The 9,593-nt window shown below is 34.6% G+C and overlaps 1 long non-coding RNA gene across 1 annotated transcript in view; it reads left to right on the forward strand.

Annotated features, from left to right (window-relative positions):
• LOC107129819 (uncharacterized) overlaps nucleotides 1–4,672 on the forward strand; it is a 499,418-nt gene extending 494,746 nt beyond the window's left edge. Inside the window, exon 8 of the long non-coding RNA XR_012435061.1 lies at nucleotides 555–4,672. This is a non-coding gene — a long non-coding RNA (uncharacterized lncRNA). The remainder of the gene's footprint in view (nucleotides 1–554) is intronic.
• The last annotated feature ends 4,921 nt before the right edge of the window (nucleotides 4,673–9,593 follow it).

The following is a 9,593-nucleotide window of genomic DNA, read 5'->3' on the forward strand; positions in this document are numbered from 1 at the left end:
TTCTTAAAATGGTAAAAAAAAGAAATTGTTTTTATACTCTTTTTCTCATTTTTAAAAATTGTGTTATTTATTAAATGTAGTTGGTTATAAAACTATATTTTTAAATAATGAAATTAATGTCATAATGAATATTTTCTGACATCCTATAACAGAAATTAAAAACATTTCTACTACTACTACTAATGGAGATTACGTATATGTACATGTGTGTGTTTGTGTGTGTGTGTGTGTGTGTGTATTTTTTTAAACAGGGTCTCACTGTGTCACCCAGGCTGGAGTGCAGTAGCATGACCTCAGGTCACTGCAGCCCCAACCTCTCAGGCTCAAGTGATCCTCCCACCTCAGCCTCCTGAGTAGCTGGGACCACAGTGAACACCACGTTGCTTGGATAATTTTTTAATTTTTTGTAGGGATGGGTCTTGCTATGTTGCCCAGGCTGGTCTCAAACTCCTGGACTCAAGTGGATAATTCATTGAAAATAAAGATAAATCTAATGTTCGACCTTGAATTTTTTTTTTTTTTTTTAATTAAGACTATCTCTCTCTGTCACCCAGGCCAGAATGTAGTGGCGTGATCTCGGCTCACTGCAACCTCTGCCTCACTGGTTCAAAGGATTCTCCTGCCTCAGCCTTCTGAATAGCTGGAATTACAGGCATGTGCCACCACACCTGGGTGATTTTGTATATTTAGTAGAGACGGGGTTTCACCATGTTGGCCAGGCTGGTCTTGAACTCCTGACCTCAGGTGATCCGCCTACCTTGGCCTCTGAAAGTGCTGGGATTACAGGGAATTTAAGTTCAGTTTAATTATGGTAGAGCAAGTCACTTGTCTGAAGATAATTGTTCAAAGAGAAAATTAAAATTACCCAAACTGACCTGATAGAATTACTTCTACTCTGCTCTCCTCAACACAAGTCAGTTTTTGGTGTGTCAGGTCAACCCTGCAGTGGGAGTTAAATACACATTTTATTCTAATATTTCCTCAGTCATAATTTAACTGTCCAAACACTTAAGCCACTGGAAACTCTTCCTATTGGCAGACTCTCTGTTAAGCTTCCTGGCTGCATGATTTCATCCTCATGTGCTTTGAGGACTCTCTCAGTGCCTATGTTTTATTCAGTCTTAGCACATGAAGCCTGCAGGTGCTAGCCTTTTGCATCTTTTTTGTTTGTTTGTTTCATCCTCTGTGGGGAATAGGCTAGAGAGAGCCAACTAATTAAAGAATTCTATTGGGGAATATCTGGAGCCAGCAGCTGTGAAACAGCAATCTAGCATTATGCGTGCTCTCTCTCTGTCAGGGAGGGCCTAAAGGGCGTGGTGAGTGGCCACTTTTCCAGATGGTCTGCATTCTATGATGAGGCCATAGCTGTATGATGCCTCTGCTCTGAAGATGGGACATTTGGCCTTTGGATAAATGTCATTCCCCAAACTTTGAGCCGACAAAACTACTTTTACTGCATGGAATATTTTTCTTATCTTCAGTTAGGCCAGAACAAAAAACGCCTTGATTATACTTTTCTAAGTAGCATTCACTTTACTGTCAGAGAAGTTGTTTTCAAATTCTGGAATTTCAAATACTGGTTTTACTTGTGTAAATGAGATGGGGGTGGTGGGAAAAAATATGGAAACAGGATAAGAAAGAAAAAGAGAAAAGAATGTGTTCAAAAGAAAAAAAGTTGAGAAATATATATTGTAATGTCATGGAATTTTATATACTGAATGCTAGACATGTTACTTTTTTTCTGCTCTCTAATCAGTCCATCTGTGTCATCCTTAAAATTCTTCAAGGGTTCTAAGACAGGACATTAATCTGAGACATTGTTTGAACTTCTGCAGTCCTATGATCATGCTCATTAGTCCTTCTGATTGACCAGAATTTGTCATCAGAATGATCCTAGAAGATGTCGCTGATACTGGTCTGGAATCTATTGTCTTTATCAGCAGAAAGCAATCCCCATATAGCTGTGGGTGATAAAATGCCTCATTATATAATCCTTATATTCAAGTTCCAGTGTATATGATACATTATGTAAATAATATTACCCAGTCCCCAAACTGCTTTACTCATTCAATAAATATTTTTTGAATACTTACCAAGTGTCATGTGCTATGTGGGGACATAATAATGAACCTTATTAGGATTATTCATTAAAAAGTATTCTTTTTAACTTCTAGCAAGATCTTTCCCTTTTCAAGTTCCTGTGCATTCTGACTAGATTTGTGTATTTTATGTTATTTTCATGTGATTTTTATTTATGATGTAGCTTATTTGCCCCACAACTAGAATTTAATATCATCACAATGCTTAACATATTTTGAGGCACATAGGAGATTTAAGAAAAAAACGTATCAACTAGAGAAAAATTCATTAAAAATAAGTTTATATAAAAAGTTTAAACAACAAGAAAATGAAACAACTTCTACATCATAAAAACATATCTATAATGTTGAGTCAAAATTAGCAATATTTTGGTTATTGTCTTAAAATTGAGCACATTATAAATATTTGTCAGAAAAAGTCAGACACAGAGAAACAGTAAAAATTGCCCAAGCATCTTTTTTCATTTACTCTTCATTAACAGAGATTGGAAATGGGTTTTTGGGGGAGAGTTATGTCACCTCTTCTAAGATTATGTCTGTGTTTTTATGGTGCCAAACATTTGGATTGAAATGAGAAATGGCCCAGGTCTCTTGATTGTTCATCTGGGTAAACTATCATGGACTAGACTTTTTTCCCTTTTTATATGATAGGCCTCAGGTTACAGCTAACCAAAAAATACCATGGAAATGTTAGGAATTGGAGGGACTTCTTGTGAAAATACACTGTTAGAGTGGTCCCTCTTGAACCTTTGTGAGAAGAGGAAAGAAGAGTAATTTTTTAGTTAGAAAAATAAAGCACGAAGTTATAATCTAGTTTCTTCATATATAACCCTTCAGGCAATGGAAGAAAACAGTTTCACTTGAGTCACTTTAATAAAATACTGAACTATATATTTTGTTTCTAAACATTGTGTTCTTTTGGAAAACATGCTGTAAAGTTTCTATGCAATGGAAATTTCATTGTGATAGTACCTTTGCCAAATTTCTGGAAAGTAACATACACATAAAACTCTTTATTGCTGCCAAATTCTCCTGCTGAACTGGGAAAAAATAAAATATAGCAAGTAAAATGTCTGCTAGATTATAACATATATGGTCTACACTTGCAAGACTACATTTACTTCCACCAGGCAGTAAATATTATGCACTCTCACTTACTTAATATTGGCTGGCATTTTGACTTTAAAAAATTTCAGGGCCCCTAAACGGAAGATTTTTTAATAAACTGTGCTCCTCAGAATATGACAAGATTTTCCTAGGAAACCTGTGGGTGTTATATGAGTTAATTTTTTCTCTAATGAAATATTTTTCATGGTCCATTAACACGATTCAAAGTGATTAATTTTTTCTTTGTACTTTTCCAGGTAGTTCTTTTAGTGGAAAACTTGGGGCAGTGAGTGAAATTGCCAAAGCATTAAGAAAAACAAAAGAAAGCAAAAAGAAGAGAAAGATAGAGGCCTGTTTAACTTTCAAATTTAATAATAGTCTATGGATAATTGAGAGTTGGCAGGTACAATGTTTCTAGTCAAGTCCTGCCATCTAAAGAGAAGTATTTCATATCTGCGCCATGTACAAATCACAGGCAAACACTGTCCAGGGATGCTGTATGGAATTCATCTCTTTCCCGGATTTCAAAAGTACATAAATCCACAATGTTTTGAATGGCTATGTTTATATTTCATTTCCCTCCTTTTTTCTTTTTGGAGGAAAATCAGTCAACCCTATCTTCATCCTTTGCTTCCACTCTTGGTAGAGTATGAGTCAGAGCAGAAATGTTCAATTAAGTAATTATCTGTGATCTCAGAATATATTTATTATAAGGTCTAAAAGAGAAAGCATAAAAAATCAGAACAAAGAACAAGCTAGAAGAGAAAACAGAACACATTATGGTGAATAATAAATACCGTTTTGCTCACTGGAAAGCCTGTAAATCACACCACTTCTATCTAATAATTGTTAACCATCATATTAGCCAAGTGAATTTTACACTCGTAGCATTGATTTAACAAATAACATTATATATCTAGCTCCATGCAGACTGAGTCTGGTTGTCCTCACAGGACTTTAAGCAAAACAGGCGAGGCCGTCGTACCTAACTGTAAGGTTATTTAAAGGAAAAAAGTCAATTCTGTACATTGCTTTGCAGTAACCACTTCGTACAGTAAAGAGCTCAAAATGTTTGTTTAAAATATCTTATAAAATCAATTGTCTTTATTGTTTTGTGTTTGTACAATAAAATTGTACTTCAAATAAGCCAAAGGTTGCTTACAATGTTCACACTGGGTGCATTCTGCATGCTATTCTTCTTCTTTTTCATTGTTATATGTTACATTTTCAATATCACTGAATAAAATAGATAAAAATGTTTTTTAAAAATTATGTATTTAAAATCATACAAGAAATTAACTAAAATGTTATGCTATGATCTTGATGAAACAATAATTAAATTGAAAGATACACCTGTCAATAATGTTGTACTACAAAAAATGTATAATGCATATTTAAATTTCCAACACAGGCACGTTTTTATGTTAACAATAAGTAAATTTTGTTTGCTTCAATGCAACAAAAACCTGGTGATATTCCATAAAACATTTGGAAAAAAAATTAAAAATATTTAAAGTTGTAGTTACTTTGTATCTTTTTATTGTTGCTGTTTAGAAGACAGATACTTTGGTTCTAAGTCTGATTTTCAAATCAGATTTCTTTGGTTAACAGCTAAATTAAACATCCTAATTTTATTTCCACAATGAATTAAATGAAGAGATATTTAAGGTTAGCCTTTATTTACATGATTCTAACTGTTTAGACATTTCTTCCCTTTGAAGAGGAATTAACACTTTTGCTGTCTCCTAAAATGGTGGTTTGCTCTGAAGCATTTATGAGTTTTTCCTGCTACATACACTCGTGTTTGGTATTTTGGTTTTAATCTTCTCATTTCTTCAGGGTAGCATTTACCTGTAGACATTTAAAATTTCTATGATGTGATTTTCTGAAAGTGGAAAGATGTATTTTATTTTTCAAAGTAGAATATAATTGCTTCTCTTATAGGCATTGAGGGAAACCACTGGTGCCAGAATCTGATTTGCAATTGGAGAAAGTGCATCCTACAACTCAACAAGACACTGACTGCATTGCTGTTCTGTCTTTTAGTGTGTTGGCCACCTCTAATGGCACTGTGCTGGAAATGGCTTTTCAAGTAAATGTTGTGTGGTGTCCAGGTAGCTTCTCATAAAATAGCCTGGAAAGCAGGAGGTACAATGAAGTGCACAGGCTTTCAGTCATCCCATGGTTAATCACCAAGCTTACACATCAGTACCCTTACTTTTGGTATACAACAATTTGTTCAAAATATGTTTGATTAATTGTATATCCGTCATTACTGGGAAGGTTGTGCATAAAATACAATATGAATGTCACTGGCATAAAGCTACACTGTTACCAATTTACATGAGTTTATAAATGTAGCTTTATACATCATTTAACAGTTTAATAATTTTGAAGAGGACTTTTAACAGAATTGTGTTATATTAAAGTAGGTAGTGCTAAAATCTAAAGAGTGATTACATATGAATATATACAAGTCATATAATAGTCAAAACACATAGAATTTTCTTCGAGAATAAAAAAGGATACACTAAACCTTCAGGGAAAGAAAGTCGTAAACACCTGTGAAATCTTACAAGAAAGGTTAAAAGAAAATCATATTTTATTTCTCTAACTTTGGATGCTATATAAATGATGTGAGTGAATATTAGTTTGTAGACCATCTTGATTCTGGTAAGACCATGCTAAAAGGTTGTCTGCTACATTTTGATCTAATCTTTTTTTGTTTTTTTTTTGAGACCGAGTCAGACTCTGTCATCCAGGCTGGAGTGCCGTGGTACGATCTTGGCTCACTGCAACCTCCGCCTCCTGGGTTCAAGTGATTCCCCTGCCTCAGCCTCCCGAGTAGCTGGGAGTACAGGCGCTCACAACCATGCCCGGTTGATTTTTGTATTTTTAGTAGAGACAGGGTTTCTCCATATTGGCCAGACTGGTCTCCAACTCCTGACCTTGTGATGCACCCTCTTCGGCCTCCCAAAGTGCTGGGATTACAGGCATGAGTCACAGCCCCGGCCTGATCTAATCTTTTAAAAGGAGCAACCAGTTGGTAGGACAATTGAGAAAAACTGTGAATAATTAAGACAATGTAAAAGTACTGAAATATTAGGCAAAATTCAAGCAAACAAGTTTCTTCTGTTAATTGGTATGAATGCTAGACCTCACAAAAAACAGATCCTATTTTTCAATAAAGAAACCATGACAGAAATAGCAACAACACTCAGTACATTCTGTACAATTAAGCACATGTGCATATTAACAGTAAAATTGCTGACAAAAAAATGTATCATGTCTGTGTCAATATACTGTTTATTTCTGGAAATCATTAGGGGAAGAAATAATTGATAAACTAAATGTCTAATATACAAACATATCATTTAAGATGTTTCTGCCTCTTGATTTATTAGAAAGAATAGCAACTGGGTGGGAAAAACACTAACCTCCCATTGTTTACAGTGGATTTAAAATCACACAGTAAGCGGACACAAAAGATGTTCTTGGAATACTCTGTTAAATAAATTTTCAATGAGAATTCCAGAGGAGCCATGATGTTAAACAGATGTATTATTTTCTAGACTTAAAGTAAGAAGGAATAATAATTATTATTATTTGTGTATATACAGAACACTATCTTAATATTTATTGTTTTCTCAATAAAATACAGAGATAAATTACCACTATAACACTATGTTTGAGATGAAGGGCTGGTTAGCAGCTTAATGAACTTTAAATTTTGATTTTATATTAAATTATTCAATTTAATAATTTTAAAATGTTACTTTCCGAATAACCTTGGAAAGGATAACTTCTAATAAATTCTTTTGTGAGTCAGACTGAAAGCCAATCTTTGTCATGTATATTAAATCTCTCTTTGAAATATGTATAGTCTATGGATTCTTTGTGTTTTGACGTTATTTCTGAATTGGCTAACCTGTACAGCGAATTACAACAATGCAATTTCAAAATAGAATGACCATGGAAATGCAGGTATCTCTTACAGATCTTGATTTCAATCCGTTGGATATACACACAGAAGTGAGATTGCTGGATAATGTGGTAGCTCTATTTATAATTTTTTGAGGAACCTCCATACTGTATTCCATAGTGGCTGCACTATTTTACAACCATGAAACTGTATAATAGCCTGATTTTCCTCAAGCTGTTCATTTTAAGGAATTGTCACATTTGCCCTTTCTTTGCTTTGAGGGGTTCCTATATCAGAGATCCAGTGCTGAGGGACATGAAAAGATGAATGTCTCAGCTAAAGAAGAGAGAGAGGAAATGTACCCTTCCTCTGTCTTTTTGTTCTATTTGGCCCCTCCATGGATTGAACAGTGCTCACCCACATGGGTGAGGGTAGGTCTTCTTTACTCAGTCTACTGATTCTAATGCTGTCTCTTCTGGAAATACTGTTACAAAAACACGTAGAAATAATGTTTCACCAGCTATCTGGTCCTCCCTTACCCCAATCAAGCTGACATATAAAATTAACCATCATATTCTGTTACCTTTACGATGGCTGGAAGGGTTGGTGGGTGGCTCTGTTGCAGCTTGTAGAAGGAAGTAGTTCTCTTCAGGCTTTTGTAACATATCTCTCCCTAAATGACTTATTGTTTTCCCATGGAGTCAAATACTTCATTTTTATTGGCAACTCTGAAAGCCCTGCCAAAACCTTGTCAATCTCATCACAGGGTAAAGAGGTTTTCCCTTTCTGGTTACCATTTTCCTTCTCTCTTTTTCTATGATGTCTCCTTTCCATACTGAACTGCCATTTAATGTCATGTCCCGCATCCTGTAGAAGCCCATCTACCTTAACCTTACCATCTGCAATGCATGCCTATTAATTTTCTGTTTACTATGCTATCACCAGAGAAAATTTCTTAAGTGATTTTTAGCATTGCACATGTGTGTTTATGTGTTCATTTATTTGCTTTAAAAACTTTGGACAAACAAGTTACTAAATTGTTAATAACCAGTGTTTAGCTTGTCAAATCAAACAAAAATAAAGTGAAGCCAATTACCTTGAACTATTAAGCAATATCTTAGAGTGAAATGCAGTTTGGCCAATGGGAAGGCTTGAGGCCATCCCTTGCATGTCTAAGTTCAGTTAAGCCACATGACTTGAGCTTTCACTGTACATATCAACATAACTGGAATAAAAGAACAAATTATTCTTAAAACTTTTTAATACATTCAAACAAATTTATGCCTTCAGCAAAGGATACAAGTTACTTTAAAAGCACATTTATTTTGGGACCCAATTCACAAGGCAATTTATTTCTCTCCAGCAGAAACGGAAAGTGGCCTTCTTAATTTATTTCTCTTTCTGTTGATTTTTGTGACTTACAAAAATACATATACTTCTAAAAATTAGAAATTATTGCCAAATAATTAAACTATGACAGATAGAGGAATGGTGTTGCTGTGATGCGTGAGAAGTAAAATACACAGTTGTTGACTTTGAAGAACTCAAAATTTGTTATGATAAAACAATAATAATATAGGAAGAATTACTTACAAGTCTATGTAATCAAAGTGTAGGAAAACAAAGAAAAGGAAATTATTTTGATATTGTTTACTCCATTGTCATCATTGCGTAAAAAATGTTACCTAAAATTAAGGCTTTACTGGCTGGTTATTCAGCTCCTTATTTTGCTTCATTGTCTTCAATGATACATCCAAGGATGTTGTGGATTAGCTGGAATATGCCATCTCTGCGTGATCTGGTTCTGTCGTGTTATGGGATTAGAAAATGCCTTACACTTTTTTCATCTCCCGAGGTTGTTCATATTAACCTAGCATGATAGCCCTCCATGTGTCACACCTTAGTTGCCATGAGCACTTTTAGATTTTATTCGGTGTTTCTGCCTAACTGGGCTACCTACTCTAGTCACTAGGAAAAAATGATAGCAATTGTCAGTTGAGTTCACTTAATCTTATGAAAGAAGAACTATTAAATCAAGACTTTATAAAAACAACCAAAGACTTAGTTGACCATGTGTGTATGCACCTTGTGGAATAAAATGTTTGTGGCTTACCACATAATTAATAAGCATAAATAAATATTTAACCCAGATTTGTGCAGCTTCTATAGGTCACACCTTCATACTTTTTCAAATCATGATTTGAGGCATCATTCTATAGATATTGGGAGGTCATTTGGTGTTTGTGTGTATGTGTATGTGTGTGTGTGTGTGTGTGTTTAGATTATTCTCTGGAAGGGTTACATGTTTTGTGAATCCAAGTAATTTCTCTACTGGAGACCTTTCTTCTGGCCATGGAATAAGTTCTCCAGGAAGCTTTGATATTCCCATATCATTCTACCACAAGCCTGAATATAGATAAGTCATTTAATTCCTCAAGCAAAACAAACAAACAAACAAACAACAA

Source organism: Macaca fascicularis, chromosome 5 (genome assembly GCF_037993035.2).
Source record: "Macaca fascicularis isolate 582-1 chromosome 5, T2T-MFA8v1.1".
In the NCBI taxonomy this organism is placed as follows: Eukaryota; Metazoa; Chordata; class Mammalia; order Primates; family Cercopithecidae; genus Macaca; species Macaca fascicularis.